At 35.2% G+C, this 20,662-nt stretch overlaps 1 protein-coding gene across 1 annotated transcript in view; it reads left to right on the plus strand.

Moving 5' to 3' along the window:
* The first annotated feature begins 514 nt into the window (after positions 1–514).
* LOC110452245 (protein Wnt-11b-2-like) overlaps positions 515–20,662 on the plus strand; it is a 69,900-nt gene continuing 49,752 nt past the window's right edge. Inside the window, exons 1-3 of the mRNA XM_021500631.1 lie at positions 515–593; positions 2,759–2,884; positions 13,412–13,565. The gene's annotated coding sequence lies outside the window, so the exon portion shown is untranslated. The remainder of the gene's footprint in view (positions 594–2,758; positions 2,885–13,411; positions 13,566–20,662) is intronic.

The raw sequence follows: 20,662 nt of genomic DNA on the forward strand, positions 1-20,662 counted from the left end.
CGATGTCTACGTATTGTATACATGTACCAATGAAAATCGAAATATTAAAAAATAAAATAAGAAAAATGAAATAAAATATGTTAATAACAACCTTTTTAATCACCACAGGGTAATTCATTTTGACATAAGTAATAAAACATATTAGATATAAAATTGTACCCATGCAGTGCTACAACATCTAAGCGTTCAACGGATCTTGGCTTACGAGATTTTCAAACAAAAAGCCTACATTTTAAACCCAGGATCTTTATCTGCAAACATGAATATTAACGATATAAATCGTCTCCCACTAGTCCCTCTGTCGGCCTGGTTCATTACAGAACATGACTTAAAACCCTACCGATCAGATACACACCAATAGTCGCACCTGCCCCCGGCAGAATTTAAATTTAATTTAGGTGTAAAAGTAATAATTCGGAAAGATTTTAAGCATTTCGTCGCGAAGTGGTACACAAGCGCTACTGCATGGAAAAACATGTAATGGTGTATGCTTTTTTTTTCAGAAAACGTGTGTTGTGTGGTCGTTGGATTATAGAGACGGAAAGGAGATTTAAGCGATACTGCTGTGATGGTCAGAGATGGACATAAAAGCGGTCAGTATAATCATTTAAGCCGTAAGTCAAATGAAAGTACGGTAATCAATATAGAACACACGATGCTACCTGTTTTTTCCCATATATAACTTTATCTCCGAGAGGATTTTGAAACTTGTAGTAAGTTGGAATCTAGCACATAAAGTAGCGCCGGGGGAGGGAGAAGGGGTGGGAGGGTGAGGTACCCTTCCCATAGACGAAAAAAGCCCCTCCCATAGATGAAAAAGAAAACAATTCTACTAGGCCTTAGAAGCAAACTCGGATTCTGGGACATCCTTTAAGTCTGATCATTCACAAGTAAAACCAGACTTTTATATGAATAATATTAGTTTTGAACTTCACTAAGTATTTTTTTATATTTATAATTGTATATAAACCTTCTAGATTTTCACTGTGTATGGATATAACAACACTATTTAATCACACTAAAAGGGTCAAGAATATTTTTTTATTTCTTTCCTTTTTTATGATTGAGACGGATATTAATCATAGAAACAGATTTTAATAAAATCTATGATTAAAAAACAAAAATCTTGAACATTTTAGTGTTTGCTTGAGCATACAAGCATACATGTACGCTACGCCACTGAAGGAGGTGCCCTTTAAATACATTTATCGAAAATAAAGAACAGCAAGTACATAACTAGTATGAGGTGTTCGGAGCACTGGTGATAATGACTGCCGGAAACCTAAACTCCTTATCGTTAGCGCCTTTCTTAACACATTTAGTTTAATTACATCTTGTGATTCAGTGAATTTATGTTTTCATAAATATCCTTTCCAGTCGAATTGTTTTCTGCTATTAAATTTATGAAAATGTTGAGACCTAGTTTATAATGTCTTGTTTTAACTTTTAATACCATAAGTATTGAATAACGGCTGCTCCCACTTTGGTGTACAAACTTTATAAATAAGGAAGTCTCCTTTTAAACACCCGTCTACTTCCGGTTTATAGCCAGTAGATAACATGGCCTATGATTGAAATGACAACCGAATTCAATCTACTCGATAAATCTGAAATAACACATAAAGTTAATGGTTTAAATGAGAAACAGAAATCAGATAGCTGTTTAAATGCCCTTTTAATACATTTATAAAGAATCCATCTAGCACAAAGTTAATTTTTATCTTTTTATTTTTCAAATTTATTTCAGAGTTTTCGTGTTAAGAAATTGCGTGCTGTATGAACGATGTTTAATGCATTAAACTACAATTTATGACTGATATTGTGTAAAAAAATGAAAAAAAAAGTATTTGTTCTTGATAGCCGGTACATGTACATCAGTGCAGTCTGTCAGTATACCGTTATGATCTACTTGTTTTAATATACAAACCCTTTCTATTAATAAAATAGAAACAACTCGAGTGGCCAAAGTTTCATCAATACCTTCGAAATTAAAAGGTCACCTCTCTAATATATACAGTAAAATCTGTCTTGCAATATTTGCTCTAGAGCGCAGTACGTTATACAAACTCCGATGTTTCGAACTATTAGGACAAATTCGAAACATCGATACTTCGACTCACGAATGTTGAACTTCAAACATCTTTGAGATCTTTTTTTTTTTTTTTTTAGCAAACAGCGCCCCGTACTTTATAGTATCTATACCTGTATAGTCTCATTAGACTGACCTCCCTTTTTCATATCCGGTAGACCCTGCCTTGCCTTCAGCGAACAGTGTTTATGTTTGTAATTGTATTTATTGTGTCTCGTGAACAAAGTTTACTGAGAAATGTCAAGAAGTTATGGATGAGAAAAAAAATTGAAGTCAGACATTATTGTTTCTTAAAGTACAGGTAACTACAAATTCAACTGATTAGCCACCAAGAAAACAGTTTTGTAGTTATTGTTCCAATTATGCAAGTACCGTCAGAAAACCAGAAAAACAACTTGTTTTTAAAGTATACTTACTTATGTTTATAGCCTCATTTTGACTGGTGTGTGTAAGAAAATGTTGAATTACGACTTCATGTTTTGTTTGTAAAGAAACGGTTCAGTTACAGTCTCGCAACGAATCGGCACGAATCTAAGACAGAATATACAAAAACGTCTTGACATGGATCGACAGTACATGTAGCAAGTTAGAGATATTTTATCTATGAATTGTTGAACAGGTTTTCTGCTATAGAAAATGTAACGGTAACTGCAAAAATTACATTTTCAGAGTAAATTCCTTTGTCTTCCGATGAGGCAAAGTTCGGTACACCTCAGCATTGACCCCTAACTTAGCGACTGGCGAACAACCCAAGGAAGTCTCCGGCGGATAACGTCGATCTACAACGAGGATTCGGTGAGTACAAATACAATTCAATTCAATTTTATTGCATTTTACTACATGAAATGGATCAAACTACAAAAACATTACACAAAGAATTATATATAACAATAATGTTGCAAGCCTGTTTTCCTCATTAAAATAAATAATTAAAAAAAAAATGTATTTATATTCTGTGTAAACTATTTAGGGGGAACACTGTATACTCAGGACACCTGTATACACCGGACATTTTATGTAATCCTGTATAATCCGGACTCATGTATAATCTAGACCTGCATACAGGTTCCGCTATACCTATTTCTAGGTACAGTCAATTCCAGTGGCAGGAAATGCCGAGGGAACGTTCTATTGTAACCAATGACCAGTGGGTGGGATAAACATGATAAACTTTAGCATGTGTTTTTCCATTTGATTTTCAATTCAGGTCTACCTCTTTTTGCTCGCGGTTCTGCTACAAAATGATGTCCCCTTTATCACATTTTCACTGTAAAACGGGTGCTGCGACAGAAATCTTATGATACCATCTGACTGACGTTTAATCAGTAGCTCCTATAAAATGCGTGATGGCAAATCATATAGGATTTAGGCATAAACTTATCTTTATTTTATAGTGAAAGCAATTGACATCGAATACCACGGAAATGGAACTGCATTACGGTTGTAGCCGGAAAAATCAGAAAATTATGAGTTTTTTTATATGCCATTCCAGACTGACTTTTACAGTCGCCGCCATTTTCATTAATACTAAACAGTATCACCACCTGGCGGTAGACTGGGTACGCTGTAGATTGACCGAGTTGTCTCCCTTCCACATGCGAACATTAACTATTATATATGTACTTTAGTTTGGGATTAAGCAAAATGTTCAGAGATCGAGGTGAGGTACAATGAAGAAATGCATCAGGTTAACACTTCTTTTGGCCTGTCGCTATCATTCACTTTGCCATAGGCATTGTTTTTGAGTCAACGATATCGTATAGTCAACCGTACTATTGATAGCAGTTTCCGACCATTTAAACAAGTTTGAATCCACACATATGGAAGTAGTGTTGTCTACCTTTTCCGAATATAATCACGCATGCGTAGTTAGGGTTAGTGTACAGTACGCATACATCTAATACGTGAAATAGGGGTTGTCTAATACATGTTCGCGTGTATGGTTACACGCGCGTAATACGGCTTAAGTGTACATAAAGTATACCTAACACTATTATGAACGCGCGTTATGATGAATTTCCCGTACCACGTCAAACTTTTAAAAAGTGTATTGGCGTGTACGCGTATACCGACCCATACGTGTTTACAGATACGCGTGCAATGTCAACCACTCATGGAACCTAGTTTATATTGTACACTGTCACTCATATTCTAAGAGTTGTCACGTACATTTACGTGTTCGTCGTCACAAAAGTGTAAGAACTGGTTCGCGTGCTTACTGTCACACACGTACATAAAGACATAGACTTAAATTTACCAGTAACAATAGCTGTCATTAAACGCGTACGATAATACACGTGTCATACGTTTTTGTGTTAATAAAAATAACGGATACGTTGTCACACACGCATAATAAATATTAACGTATCCTACAAACGTACATTCACTCACGTAATAAAAAAATAACATGCACAAATATGAGTACACTGTTTCAAGCATGTGATATTTTAGTATGTACATGCAGACGACACTGTCACACATGGATACAAAAATTGCCTTGTGTATTAAAACGTACACTGCCATATGTTCACTGTGTCGAACTTCTAATAACGATTGACGTCCACATGCGCATGTGCTCTGTCACATATAGGTTCTGTCACATATAAAAATGATGTGCTCTGTCACATATAACGATTGATGTGCTCTGTCACATATAATGATTGATGTGCTCAGTGTACGCGTACACTGCTGTAACATACGTGTACAATGTACATTGTCAAACGAATGCCAAAGTGTTGTCATCATAGGCGTACACTAATAAAACGTGATGTGTATAGATACGCGTGCACCGTCACATACGTAAACGATTGACACTTATACACAGGTCTTCACAATATGTATAATACGACGAAATACACGTTCGTTAAAACGAGTAATAAGAGAACGACGTAAAAAACGTACATTTACACGTTTACACGTGTACATTTACACGTGTTATAGGAGAACGACGTAAAAAACGTACATTTACACGTGTTATAAGAGAACGACGTAAAACACATACATTTACACGTTATAAGAGAACGAAGTAAACACGTACATTTACACGTTATAAAAGAACGACGTAAAACATGTACATTTACATGTGTTATAAGAGAACGACGTAAAACACGTACATTTACACGTGTTATAAGAGAACGATGTAAAACACTTACATTAACACGTTATAAGAGAACGATGTAAAACACGTACATTTACATTGTTATAAGAGAACGATGTAAAACACGTACATTAACACGTTATAAGAGAACGACGTAAACACGTACATTTACACGTTATAAGAGAACGACGTAAAACATGTATATTTACACGTGTTATAAGAGAACGACGTAAAACACGTACATTTACACGTGTTATAAGAGAACGACGTAATACACGTACATTTACACGTGTTATAAGAGAACGATGTAAAACACGTACATTTACATTGTTATAAGAGAACGATGTAAAACACGTACATTAACACGTTATAAGAGAACGACGTAAACACGTACATTTACACGTTATGAGAGAACGACATAAAACATGTACATCTACACGTGTTATAAGAGAACGACGTAAAACACGTACATTTACACGTGTTGTAAGAGAACGATGTAAAACACGTACATTCACACGTTATAAGAGAACGACGTAATACACGTACATTTACACGTTTAATAAGAGAACGACGTAAAACATGTACATTTACATGTGTTAGAAGAGAACGACGTAAAACATGAACATTTACACGTGTATTAAGATAACGACGTAAAACACGTACATTTACACGTGTTATAAGAGAACGACATAAAACACGTATATTTACACGTGTTGTAAGAGAACGACGTAAAACATGTACATTTACACGTGTCATAACAGAACGACGTAAAACACGTACATTTACATGTGTTATAAGAGAACGATGTAAAACACGTACATTTACAGGTGTTATAAGAAAACGACGTAAAACATGTACATTTACAGGTGTTATAAGAGAACGACGTAAAACACGTACATTTACAGGTGTTATAAGAGAACGACATAAAACACGTATATTTACACGTGTTGTAAGAGAACGACGTAAAACATGTACATTTACACGTGTCATAACAGAACGACGTAAAACACGTACATTTACACGTGTTATAAGAGAACGACGTAAAACACATACACTTACACGTTATAAGAGAACGAGGTAAACACGTACATTAATATTGTTATAAGAGAACGATGTAAAACACGTACATTTACATTGTTATAAGAGAACGATGTAAAACACGTACATTTACACGTGCTATAAGAGAACGATGTAAAACACGTACATTAACACGTTATAAGAGAACGACGTAAACACGTACATTTACACGTTATGAGAGAACGACATAAAACATGTATATCTACACGTGTTATAAGAGAACGACGTAAAACACGTACATTCACACGTTATAAGAGAACGACTTAATACACGTACATTTACACGTTTAATAAGTGAACGACGTAAAACATGTACATTTACATGTGTTATAAGAGAACGATGTAAAACACGTACATTTACAGGTGTTATAAGAGAACGACGTAAAACATGTACATTTACATGTGTTATAAGAGAACGATGTAAAACACGTACATTAACACGTTATAAGAGAACGACGTAAACACGTACATTTACACGTTATGAGAGAACGACATAAAACATGTATATCTACACGTGTTATAAGAGAACGACGTAAAACACGTACATTCACACGTGTCATAAGAGAACGACGTAAAACACGTACATTTACACGTGTCATAAGAGAACGACGTAAAACACGTACATTTACACGTGTTATAAGAAAACGACGTAAAATACGACCATTTACATTGTTATAAGAGAACGACGTAAAACACGTACATTTACAGGTGTTATAAGAGAACGACGTAAAACATGTACATTTACACGTGTCATAACAGAACGACGTAAAACACGTACATTTACATTGTTATAAGAAAACGACGTAAAAAACGTTCATTTACACGTATACTAAGAGAACGACGTAAAACATGTACATTTACATTGTTATAAGAGAACGATGTAAAACACGTACATTTACATTGTTATAAGAGAACGACGTAAAACACGTACATTTACACGTGTTATAAGAAAACGACGTAAAATACGTACATTTACATTGTTATAAGAGAACGACGTAAAACACGTACATTTACAAGTGTTATAAGAGAACGACATAAAACACGTACATTTACAAGTGTTATAAGAGAACGACATAAAACACGTACATTTACACGTGTTATAAGAGAACGACGTAAAATACGTACATTTACATTGTTATAAGAGAACGACGTAAAGCACGTACATTTACATTGTTATAAGAGAACGACGTACTTCACGTTCATGATCACGTGTAAAAAGGGAAGGACGCAATACATTTAGTCGAAAAGGTTTTGTTCTTCTTAATTTATTAAAAAAATTGTCTGTAGTTTCAGATTTTTTTTTTCCTTTCTTCGAACAGAGATGGAATGAAAAATATTTGAAAAATTAAGTCTTTTTAGGAAAAATAACTTTTTTTACTGAAAAATCGGGCCCGTCTCCATGAAGCACCAAATAAAATAGGAACGAAAATTCATTTTCAAATTCGAAAAATGAGAACTAGACATGACTATATAAAAAGATAAGCAACAATATTTTTTGAGAAATTACTTAATTTTAAGCTCAGCAGTGATTTAAGAAATCTGACAATGGTGAAGATGTGTAAAAAGCACAGTATCATTGATTAATCAGCCACCATTATGCTGTAACACAATCCCGTGTTTTATATAGCATTGTACTACACGTAATAGTGTCTAAAATACTTGAATGCCATTACGATTATTAGATCCTTTATTCCCTGATGTGGAGATTCGGTATACAAATTAAATGTATTTGCCTTTCACCAAGGCGGCCGGGGTTCGTCCTCCCGATCGGACGTACACAGGTTTGAGGTCACCCGTCAACGTGGCTTTTTTCCGGATACTCCGGTTTCCTTCCACAGTAAGANATTGTTATAAGAGAACAACGTACTTCACGTTCATGATCACGTTCATGAAGAGGGAACGACGTAATACACTTTGTCGAAAAGTTTTGTTCTTCTTAATTTATTAAAAAATTGTCTGCAGTTTCTGAATTTGTTTCTCTCCTTTCTTCGAACAGAGATGGAATGAAAATATTTAAAAAATTAAAAGTCTTTTTAGGAAAAATTACTTTTAATATTTACTGAAAAACGGGGCCTGTCTCCACGAAGCACTAAATAAATTAGAACGAAAATTTATTTTCAAATTCGTAAAATGAGAACTACACATGACTTTATAAAAAGATAAGCAACAATATTTTTTGAAAATTACTTAATTTTAAGCTCAGCAGTGATTTAAGAAAAGTGATTAGTGTAAGCTGTAAAAACTTGTTTCATATTTAATGTAAAATGAATAAAGTTGATATTATTAAAGATATTAAATTATAAAAACTCAGAATGAGCAAATTTCAGGAAACGGTTTCTCGATTGTTGATTGGGAAGGTCGACTCCAATGAAATCTCTTTACAGTAATACGCGTGGGTGTGATATAATTAGGCCAAGTTGATCAGGCAACTGAATTTTAATATACAGCATGGCCTTGTCGTACATACATAACCTATTGTTTTATCTCTTTGTTATTAGCTATGCTAAATCATTCTCAGCGATCCGTCATCTGCTGTATTGTATACAACTGTTATAAAAATATAGTATTTTGAAATCGATATTACATTTAAGTGAGTAATAAAGCCATTGTTGAAAGATTATCCTGTTACATTTTATAAAAAACCAAAATAGCACCTTTAACAAACTTGTTATAACTATTAAATAATGTCGATATCGTATTTATATCTCTTTTTTTTTTTTAATTTTCGAACCCCTGAACTCTTGAAAAATTATAAATGCTATACATATTGTGTTTATATATAACTCAGCCATACGTTGTCGATGAAAAAATATATTAAAACAACAAAATCAGTAGTTTTAAGACTGGTTGACAGTCAGCACGTGTTTCACATTTTCTGGTGTCGAAAATTACTAAGTATCGGTTGTCAATTAGACACTGACTTGAGTGACCATTGTAACGATACTGGGATCGTTATGACAATCTAATTAAACCGGTTCGACAACGATATCGGTATACTTCGCTTGGGGCGTAGCATATTTAAAGGCATTATTGAGCCGACGGCAAAACGTTGGCTGAAACACTTCCGGTGGAGCATGACTTCCGGTAAAACTTTGAGGTTTGTTTAATAATTAAAAAAACAAAAGCGTAGGAGTTAGTTTGGCTAAGTAAAATGCGAACTGTCCATATTTTTATTAATAAGAGTGTTCATCTTGATTGATGAAACCAAATATTCTCAATATTGTTACACACACTGTACACAACGAACAACCACGAACTGTTGGAGGTCGTTGTTTATGTTACACGGATAATTTAGATTAGCCTATCAAACAAATCATAAGTAAGTGTGCCAGGGATGGTCTACAAAACTAACAACATGAACTAATTTACTATCTGTGACAATAAAACACTCAGAAACACCCGTGAAGAAGTTCCACTCCGTTCGCGGGATTGTAATTCAGTGTTGATTGAGTTATGTTGTCTTTTGAAAGTTTTGTACATCTTGTTAGCGGTTTTTTTACAAGGTATGCCATATTTATGAATGTCTCTAGATACATTCCGGAATCCTTATCGTTTCCGGGCGTTCGGAATCCACACCCCCTAGCTGTCGTGGAGGTACTAAGTCACGTCAAAGTTTAAAGTACACCAACAACAGCCTTGGACCAGATAAAGTACATTCTGCAGCCCATGTACACCAAAATGCTGCCTCGCTTGGCCTTTGACCCGGTTTCGACTAACCAGTACTCCCAAAACAGTGATAGAAAATGATACAGTCTGGTGCAAGAAATCAAACGGTGCATTCCACACTATAAGTACTTTGTTAACGCCGGGTTTCGCGGCCCTTGATGGACCGCAGACGGCCTGCAAAGGGTCACGGGTCACCTCCGGGTTGTGACGTCACTCGCCAAATTTCCACTGAAGTATTGATTCAATTCGCGCCCAAATCGCTTTATAATAGTTGCGAGTTAAACAGCTATTCGTTTCTACATCAACACTAAGGTTGTGCCTTTTAATCTATAAATAGGTCACGTTTAGATTTCGGTAACCGTGACGAAAAGTACCTTAACATGTACTTAAGTAAACGTTTACTGAAGACCAAAGATGTAGTGATACGTATCTATAAATAGATACAGAAACTAACACTTCATCAAAGGCGTACCTAAATAGCAACTGACCCAAAGTTAGACAAAAAAACAAAGACGAAAACATATAAGAAACAATTTAAAAGAATATCATATTTTCAAACAGAAAGTATCTTGCAACTTTAAAATAGATGTAAAAACAAATAAAACAGTCACAGCAATAGATTTTGAAACAACTAAACCACAGACGTACATACTTTTGTTTAATATATGTCTGGTCCAACCTGATCTATTCTCACTTCTGTAGTCAGGGAGACGAAATCCGTTTAAACGAAAAATACAAAAATCCCATCATTATCATTGCGACGCTGTGTGGGTAAGATCAAATCCGTTTAGCGTTTTGTGTTTTGAAGAAAATAGATAAACAACGAAAAGACCAACAACAACTAGCCCTTTGCGTTGCTGCATATCAATTGGTCCAGATGCTTAAACGGATCTTCAAATCTATATTGAAAGAAAATCCTACTCAAATTCAGATTGAGATTAATTCTATTATCACAAAAAGCAACTCAATGGTATTGAGAAATAACACAACAGATAAATCACCATGGCCCTAAATGACCACAGTTGTCGATGGGCCGTTAAACACAAACAAACAAACAAACAAACAAACAAACATATAATGCTTGTACACCAGTTGGATTGCACAATAAACAATGTAAACACATATATATTATATATATATATATATATATGTGTGTTTACATTGTACCCCATTTGGCGGAGTTATGGCCACTTGAATAACGAAAACGTAAATATCTGCTGGGTTTTGTTTCTGTGCAATAACTACGACAAAATGTTAACCGATTTTCCTCAAACTTGGTCAAAGCGTTAAATGCCTTCAAGGCTCGGCCAAGCATGATGACCTTTATATATATATATATATATATATAAATATTTAATCTAGTCTGAAGAATCTCCTAAGGAGATGAAAGTACTAAAGACTCGTTGTTGAGAATTTTTCTTTTTATAATACATATATTTACATACACTTCAAGGCTTATCATATAGAAAGACACATTCTACCATTTACGCATTTAATAAAATTAAAGAGATTTCTTTTTTCTTTTTGTTTGTTTTCGTTTTTTCTCTCTCTTTTTTCATTTGAACTATTCATTCAAGAAGAATATTTCAAAAAGTTCACAAAAGTATTGAACCAAGTGGTTATTTTTATGTCGTTAGGAAGATTACACAATCTGGCATAATATCACATATTATACCTGATTTTATTGTGTTAGTTAATTTAATTATTTTGTGTTTTTTTTTATGTAAATCATTAATCAAGTTCAAGTAATAAGTTTTAATTAGTCCTATGACACAGTGTTTTAATTACATATTAAAAGTATGCACCTATATCTTTTTATTTCCAAATCTTTTTCCTGCTAACCGAATCAGAGCTAAACAGAAACCCGTTATATCTTTTTTTCCCTGATCGTTTTAAATCATATGCTTTTAAACAAATTTAAAAAAAAATTGAAAATATGAGATTCTATCATGATTTAATAAGTTATTTAGTTAATTAATATTGATAAAACCGAATCTATTTCATCTGATTTGAGAATTGAATTAACTTAATTAAACTCAGTGAATGATTGAACGGTTCAACCTGCCTCTGTTTGTCGTTCAACTTTTTAATGTGATATTCTTTATTCCGCAAAAAACACATGTATTGTGTGTGTCTTTACAAAGATACAGATATACAGATTATATTCTGACTATTCCGTCTTTGCGTATTGCAGAGTTATCTTCTCTTGGGAACAGGTATTGATTGTTACGTCACTTGTTTGTGAGAGTAACGTCATCAATTTTTGAGAAAACGACGTGATTTTCTCACACAAACCAATGATGTAACAATCAATACCTGCTCCCAAGAGAAGATAACTCTGCAGTACGCAAAGACGGAATAGGACTCGAAAATCCTCTGCTGTCAGCTCAGTACAATTTAAAACAATTATATAATATTGTGTCGTCATCATGGACACATCAATCAATAGTGATTCTATCTGACAGATTTTATAATTTGGCTGTATATTAAATGCACATATTGTCATTTAAATTTATTACGTGTGTCCTTCACTTTGAAATAAATATTCAATCAATTTTATTTCACTACAGGTGGATCAGAATCATATCGTATCGGTTGGTTTCTCATGTGATAGTCGAGGAGCAAGATTCAAATGATATTTGTCTTCCTAAAAGCATAATATATAATGAACGTGGTAATAAAAAATATGTGAATGTACAAAATTAATATGTAAAAAAAACTATTTCCCGGACTTGTACGTATTACTATGTTGCAAGGAGTGTATAAGTCATACACAAAACAAGTCTTATATTGAATATTATATGACGTCCAAGACGTCACCGAAGACGAAAACTATTTCAACACTTAAGTCTGTTTTTTTAAGAAAACATTTTATAGATCTCCTTTCGGTGGATAGCTTAACCAGTAATGTACATTCAGGTTTGTATTACCGTGTAACAATCTGTAGCCTCGTGTTGGTAGGTTGCTGTTGAGCGAGGCATTACTTGAGAGGAAATTGATACTTTGTATTGTATTGATACAAGGCCAATGCATTTACCTACATGTACTTAAACGTATAATATAGTTTATATATCAATTAACGGCCAGGATATGTGTTACGCATAAAGAGCGGTCGTCGTCGTAAAATTGGGGAAGATCGACTTCTAAATCAGCGTTACGTCACCTCACCTCAATACCGTCCAACTCAGCTCAAGCTTGTGACACATGGAACATCCACAGACGTTTGTGATCATAATTTGCCAAACAAAAGTTATGTGTGATAATTGAATTGAATTAAAGGAATGTATAGACTGATGGGCCTTGGATTTGTCTGGTCAAAGCTGTCGTTAAACACCATTCGACGTGCCCCGGGGACTACACTGTTATGGCGTTTTAAAGTGACGGAAATTTTTACGACTCCGCGACCCGAGGCTACAACGATTATTAAGTTGTAAAAAAGCCGTTGCCTTTGTTCCTTACTCCGATCCGAATTCTTCATTTCAGAAATATAACTTCTAAGGCAATTGCGAAAATTGAGCTCTTCTCATATCCACTGGACCACGGACACCGCCGTTAGGGAACACAGTCGCTCCATTAGCCCATCCGTCTGACCGTCGGACAAATCACTCCAGACATTGGATTACGTTGATCTAAGGCGGTAAGTGTTACTTTCTCTAGTTTGTAGATTTCTGTTACATTCTATCGTTTCTGTCCTTATCTGCCCGTTCTTCTTTCGGTCTATCCTACTATCTGCCGTCACCAACAATCCGTAGCCGTCCAGTTTTAAAGTGTTTTTGTAGAATCAACTATAAAAAGCAAGTCTAGTGCTTTTATGCTTGACACAATGATAACCAAACGTTTTTAATATTTTGCAATAATATATACTCACATTGTTGTATGATCTTACATTATTGTTTATAATATGTCTCATGCATCTGTCGTTCCCATGAACTTCCTTCTTATTTCTTCTTCGTTTCTTTCTGTTTTCCCCCCCAATTGTTTGCAAAGCAACCATTTGTATAGTTGTGCAATTGTTGAGTAGAGAACTTGTATACATTCGCTTAACCTTTGCCCAATCCTATTGTTTAATATATACGAAGCAATAGATTTTATTTAGCCTAAACTAAGGTAAACAATGGTGCTGTACTATATATAGTAAGTGTTGCGTACACCACGCTAATTGACCACTAGTGATACGGTTTGTGTCAGGTAAGTATGTCATTACACAAAGGACATACAGTTGTGGGATCGCACAACGTTACACGATGTGCGGTGTGCGCACGATGTGTGCACGGTGTGTGAACGGTGTGTGCACGATGGGCGAACGATAAAAAGCTGGACGATCATTGCTTGCGCACATATGTGCGCACGATGGACGGACGTTGTGCGATAACAATCGTGGTTGGTGTAAATTAAGGAATGCCTCAACAATTTATACGGTTTCATGTTTAAACATAAAAACGTGATATTTACGTATGTTTCTATATTCTAGCAACATCTATAAACTTATCTTTCTGTCTATACATTCTTATATTTAGAAATTGTGTTTTCTGTGTTTTTAAACAAACTTAATCGACACATGTAAAATTCTGTATCTATATGTATAAAACACACAGGAAATGTGAGATTTTTGCATCTTGTTGTTTCCAACACTCTTTAACCTCAAACATATTTTTTTGCAAAAGGTACGATATGCATTGTTCCAAAATTTTTCCAACTTATTAATGCTCGCTCCAAATTGTACCAAGGACAACGTAATATAGTGTACTCAGAAGTAGCTGTTTCGGAGAGATTTGATATTTATATTGGGAAGGTAACTCAATATTGTTTTGATAATTGGATAATACAAACGCAACAACGTATTATAAAACATTTGTCTATCTCATTCTGACTTTTTAACTTGATTTAAAACATCTTGCATTATATTTCATCAAACGGCATATATATACCATTCTAACGTATTATAAAATTCACATTAGAATTCCAAAAGTTTATTGAATTCAATTTCATGTGCATTCATTTTGTTTTCGTTTAAATATTAATCACAATGTTTGAAAAAATGTCGAAGCAGAATAAAACCGGCGTATTCTCTGCCATCCTAAAATTTAACCGCCTTGTTCTCGGTGTCCTGCAATCGCGTTTTCACGGTAAACATGTTTACCAAGCTACGATTTATAGAGAGACGCGTCGACAATGTTTTTTACTCGTCCTCCATGTCTCCAAGGTATGCCGGCTCTCCTCCACGCCAGTATAGTATGCATCTAAATCAATAGCTAATAATCGCTTACCCGCACAAAGCTAAAATTGGTATTATTACAGGTTTTTATATATATATATTAGTCCATTTATCCGGTATTTACAATAAAACGGGTTTTAATCATGTCATTATTCCGGAATTATCGTTTCCAATGCGGGCAGGTCAGGGCTCCTTTCTTTATATAATTGTTATTGTTGCGAGGAGTTCAGAATTGAAATTCGAAATTGCCACTTTAGAAAATTTTATTTTCGTTTTAAAATTTGAAAATGAATTCTTTAAATGAAACAGGCGTTAAGGATACGGGCTAGACATGGCTATGAGTACATTGACCATATGCATACACAAACGGAACCTTCAATATCCTGATTCTACATCTCTCGCCTCCTTTTAATTTCTGTCTGCTTGATACATTAAATGTCGCCACACTGGGGTATATTTGATATCTCACAGAATCCTACGGACAAGTTCTAATTTTTAAATAAATGTAGATTTCCGGAAAACGATTGCGCACATTTCAATAATTAAAAATACCAGTTATCAGTTTGTTTTAAAAATTGTCATAGCCGACACGCAGATCTACGAAATGAGTATGACTGTTGTACTAAACGAATAAGGATATTGGTTTACAAGAACTTTGACTATTATCTTTCCGTGAAATTAAGAACTGAAATAAAAAAACCATAACCATAGCATTTAAAAATATCTGTTGTGTGGTCGGGTGGCACATTGGATAACGTACTCGCCTTTCTCCAAGGAGGCCGTGGTTCGATTCCCTGATCGGACGTAAAATGGTATGGGGGTCACCTGCCCGATCACATGGGTTTTCTCCGGGTACTCCGGCTTCCTCCCACATCAAGTCCCCACGCACGCGCGCAACCATCCGCGCCAACAAAAGTGATTGATATAAGTTAAAATAACTTGTTTCATAATTTTTGTAAACTTAACTTGTTTCATTGTTTCTGTAAAACAAATCAAGTTTATATCAAAATATGTTAAGTCAATGTTTCATATATAATGAAAAACTTTATCACTTATCATGTTTTGAAAATATATATGTTAAGAATGCAAGAAGTGTTATCAAGAATTGATACGAGCGTTTTTATCTTAAACAGTTCTACAGACGCCTGTTTTTGTTACTTTTCTGTCTATGTTATTTTGCAGTCCTCTGATATTTAAGAGTGCGTTAAATTACAGTTGTCGTAACAATCTATAGTGTTATGATTGCAACATAAATATGCAGTGTAAGAAGAATTTAGCGGATGAGAAGGAGTATTGGAAATTTTGCAAAATGAACAAAATAAATAGAATTTACACAGATACATTCCTGGGAAATCAAATTTGTAGGTTTCTGGTGGAACACACAGTGCTGATTTAATTGTAGCACCTGTGTTTAAGTGACTTTGATTTGAGGGAATGGTGCTAATTGAGCGGAGTTATAACAAGTTCTACAGGCGATAACTGGATTAGTAGGATTGTGCACGTGTAGATTACAACGCGAACACGTAAGGATTTTCTGCTGGTCCCACATATTTCTGAGAGAACAGTTTGAACTAGTTAGGCGGAGAGGGAGTGTCTTGGGAGGGGGTAAACAAACCACCACGGCCGCTTTAAATCCGGTGTTTGGCTGATTGTCCCAGATATCATGCTAAATTTTGATTGTTAATCTCAGCAATGATTGACCGAAGGGATTAGAGAGGATGTAATGCATCAAGTAGGCGTATTACATTTATACATACCCGACAGCGCCCACATAACAGTTTACCATAATACACTACAGAGATTAGAGAGAAGGCTTACAGTGTGTGTATTACATACCCGACAGCGCCGACATCACAGTTTACCATAATACACTACAGAGATATTACATACCCGACAGCGCCCACATAACAGTTTACCATAATACACTACAGAGATTAGAGGGAAGGGTTACATTGTGTGTATTACATACCCGACAGCGCCGACATCACAGTTTACCACAATACACTAGAGAGATTAGAGGGAAAGCTTACAGTGTGTGTATTACATACCCGACAGCGCCGACATAACAGTTTAACATAATATACTACGGAGATTAGAGGGAAGGCTTACAGTGTGTGTATTACAGACCCAACAGCGCCGACAAAACAGTTTAACATAATATACTAGAGAGATTAGAGGGAAGGCTCACAGTGTGTGTATTACATACCCGACAGCCCCGACATAACAGTTTACCATAATACACTAGAGAGATTAGAGGGAAGGCTTACAGTGTGTGTATTACATACCCGACAGCGCCGACAAAACAGTTTAACATAATATACTAGAGAGATTAGAGGGAAGGCTCACAGTGTGTGTATTACATACCCGACAGCGCCGACATAAAAGTTTAACATAATATACTACAGAGATTAGAGGGAAGTCTTACAGTGTATGTATTACATACCCGACAGCGCCGACAAAGCAGTTTAACATAATATACTAGAGAGATTACAGGGAAGGCTTACAGTGTGTGTATTACAGACCCAACAGCGCCGACAAAACAGTTTAACATAATATACTAGAGAGATTACAGGGAAGGCTTACAGTGTGTGTATTACAGACCCAACAGCGCCGACAAAACAGTTTAACATAATATACTAGAGAGATTACAGGGAAGGCTTACAGTGTGTGTATTACAGACCCAACAGCGCCGACAAAACAGTTTAACATAATATACTAGAGAGATTACAGGGAAGGCTTACAGTGTGTGTATTACAGACCCAACAGCGCCGACAAAACAGTTTAACATAATATACTAGAGAGATTACAGGGAAGGCTTACAGTGTGTGTATTACAGACCCAACAGCGCCGACAAAACAGTTTAACATAATATACCAGAGAGATTAGAGGGAAGGCTTACAGTGTGTGCATTACATACCCGACAGCGCCGACAAAACAGTTTACCATAATACACTAGAGAGATTAGAGGGAAGGCTTACAGTGTGTGTATTCCATACCCGACAGCGCCGACATAACAGTTTAACATAATACACTACAGAGATTAGAGGGAAGGCTTACGGTGTATGTATTACATGCCCGACAGCGCCGACATAACAGTTTAACATTATATACTACAGAGATTAGAGGGAAGGCTTACAGTGTGTGCATTACATACCCGACAGCGCCGACAAAACAGTTTAACATAATATACCAGAGAGATTAGAGGGAAGGCTTACAGTGTGTGCATTACATACCCGACAGCGCCGACAAAACAGTTTACCATAATATACTAGAGAGATTAGAGGGAAGGCTGACAGTGTGTGTATTACATACCCGACAGCGCAGACATAACAGTTTAACATAATATACTACAGAGATTAGAGGGAAGGCTTATAGTGTGTGTTTTACATACAAAAGATCGTATTCATATGTAATGTATTGTGCTTAATTCTAAATTCTTTTGAAACGGAAGTAGAAATTCAAATTTCGAAGATACCATTAAAAAGTCATTCTGTTTGCATAATTACATATTAATCACATATTTTTTCAATGTACTTGTATATGATTATTTTCCTTTAAAATTGCTATGAAATAACGTAAGGTCAAATCTGTACATACAATTATTACCAAATTCGTTTTTTTTTTGTCTGAAATCATTATTTTTTATACATTTTTATAACTGTTAAACTATTAATTCTAAAAAATCAGTATATTCTAATGTAATTCCTTGCTTTCACTGACAAGACAAATAACGCCCACGTGACTAGCTCTATGAAGGTTAAAAAAACGAATCAAGCTATACTTAACATGTAAATAGGTATCAATTCACCCAGCACGACCTTATCAAATTATACTGCTTATCGCCAGGCCGTATTTGACAACTGCGAACATACTCTCTCCGCGAAGCAGTTTTTGTTACAGTCTTGGCACACGCTTGAATCACGTCCTGACCTGAAGTCAACTTCATCTCGGCTCTTGAAAGAACCAATTTTGATTTGAGCTATAAATTGTCTAACGTTGCAGATACAATACCGACTTTAAAAGGTATATGTTCAAATTTAAAGGAAGTAAACTCAGACAGCATGCCGTTGCTAGTTCTCCCCCTGATTAATACATTAGGACATCCGCCGATGTGGGACCGACTCCTAAAATAGTCCACAGTAAGTGCTGTTCCATTCAAACTGTGAACATTAAGTATACATTTTTATCATTTGATGTACCAATTAATTCATTCATAAATGTCGTTTCAATTGAGAAATTCTACTCGATAAGAAGGGCCGAGAAAACATTATCGAATATTTAGAATATTTATAAGACAATACAAAAAAAGAAAAGAAATGAGACATCGAAACTGTTTTCTTTGCAGAAGAATTCCCGAAATTGCATACACGCCGTGTTTATAATGTGTTACTGTATATGAGATATTATTAATGAGACTTGGGGAACTCGGAACCATGCTTTAACCTTCGTGTGAACCTCAATGGCCACATAATTAACGTTGGCTATTTTACACATCATACAAAAGTATTCGACACGTCGAATGTAGAATTAATACAATGTGCACAACTTTATTCGAGGCATCGAATGCATCTTCGAAAAAGTATCTAACAGATATCTAAACCTCCAGGGTTGTCTTCCAAACGAGATAGATAATTAGCAATGGGTGGGGGTAATGATGAGAAACGAGAACACGTAAGCGTGTTGCACACTAGCTCAGTGAGGATTGCAGTATTTTTACATAAGACCATGTCTAGATATCTCGTAATTAATGCTCACACAAATGTAACCATGGGGATTCACGCTTAAACCTAATCATCATGAACATAACGAGGGTTAAACCTCCAATAATTTTCAGTAATCTTTATAGACACATACTTACCCCTAATCAATCTAACCGTCTACGTATATTCAAATACGAAATGTGTAAACGTTTTTTTTATATTCCGTTACACGATACCTGTCTTATTATCTATAACGGGAAACGTATTCAACTTTTTTGTTCGGATCAGAAAGTCTGTTAAATTTTTCGCAACATGTCAACGCACAGTGTTTAATTGTCCGTTGCACGATGTCTGTCTTATTATCCGTAACAATAATATATCGTCCGTAACACAATGTCTGTCTTATTATCCGTAACATGTAAACGAACAATATCTTATCGTCCGTAACATGATGTCTGTCTTATTATCCGTAACAATGTTATATCGTCCGTAACTCAATGTCTATCTTATTATCTGTAACGTTTAAACATGCAATGTTTTATTTTCCAGATCACAATGTCTGTCTTATTAGTATCAGTAACAATGTTATATCGTCCGTAACACAATGTCTGTCTTATTATCTGTAACGTTTAAACATGCAATGTTTTATTTTCCAGATCACAATGTCTGTCTTACTAGTATCTGTAGCGTGCAAACTCACACGATTTCTGTCTCAACGAATTCGCACTCAGTTCTACAGAAGGTCCGTGACCCGTTCAAACTTAAATCTAATGATCCATCGACTTCTCCAAACTCAACTGAATAATCCGTGAAGGTCCG

This window comes from Mizuhopecten yessoensis, unplaced genomic scaffold (assembly GCF_002113885.1).
Source record: "Mizuhopecten yessoensis strain PY_sf001 unplaced genomic scaffold, ASM211388v2 scaffold6505, whole genome shotgun sequence".
Classification (NCBI taxonomy): domain Eukaryota; kingdom Metazoa; phylum Mollusca; class Bivalvia; order Pectinida; family Pectinidae; genus Mizuhopecten; species Mizuhopecten yessoensis.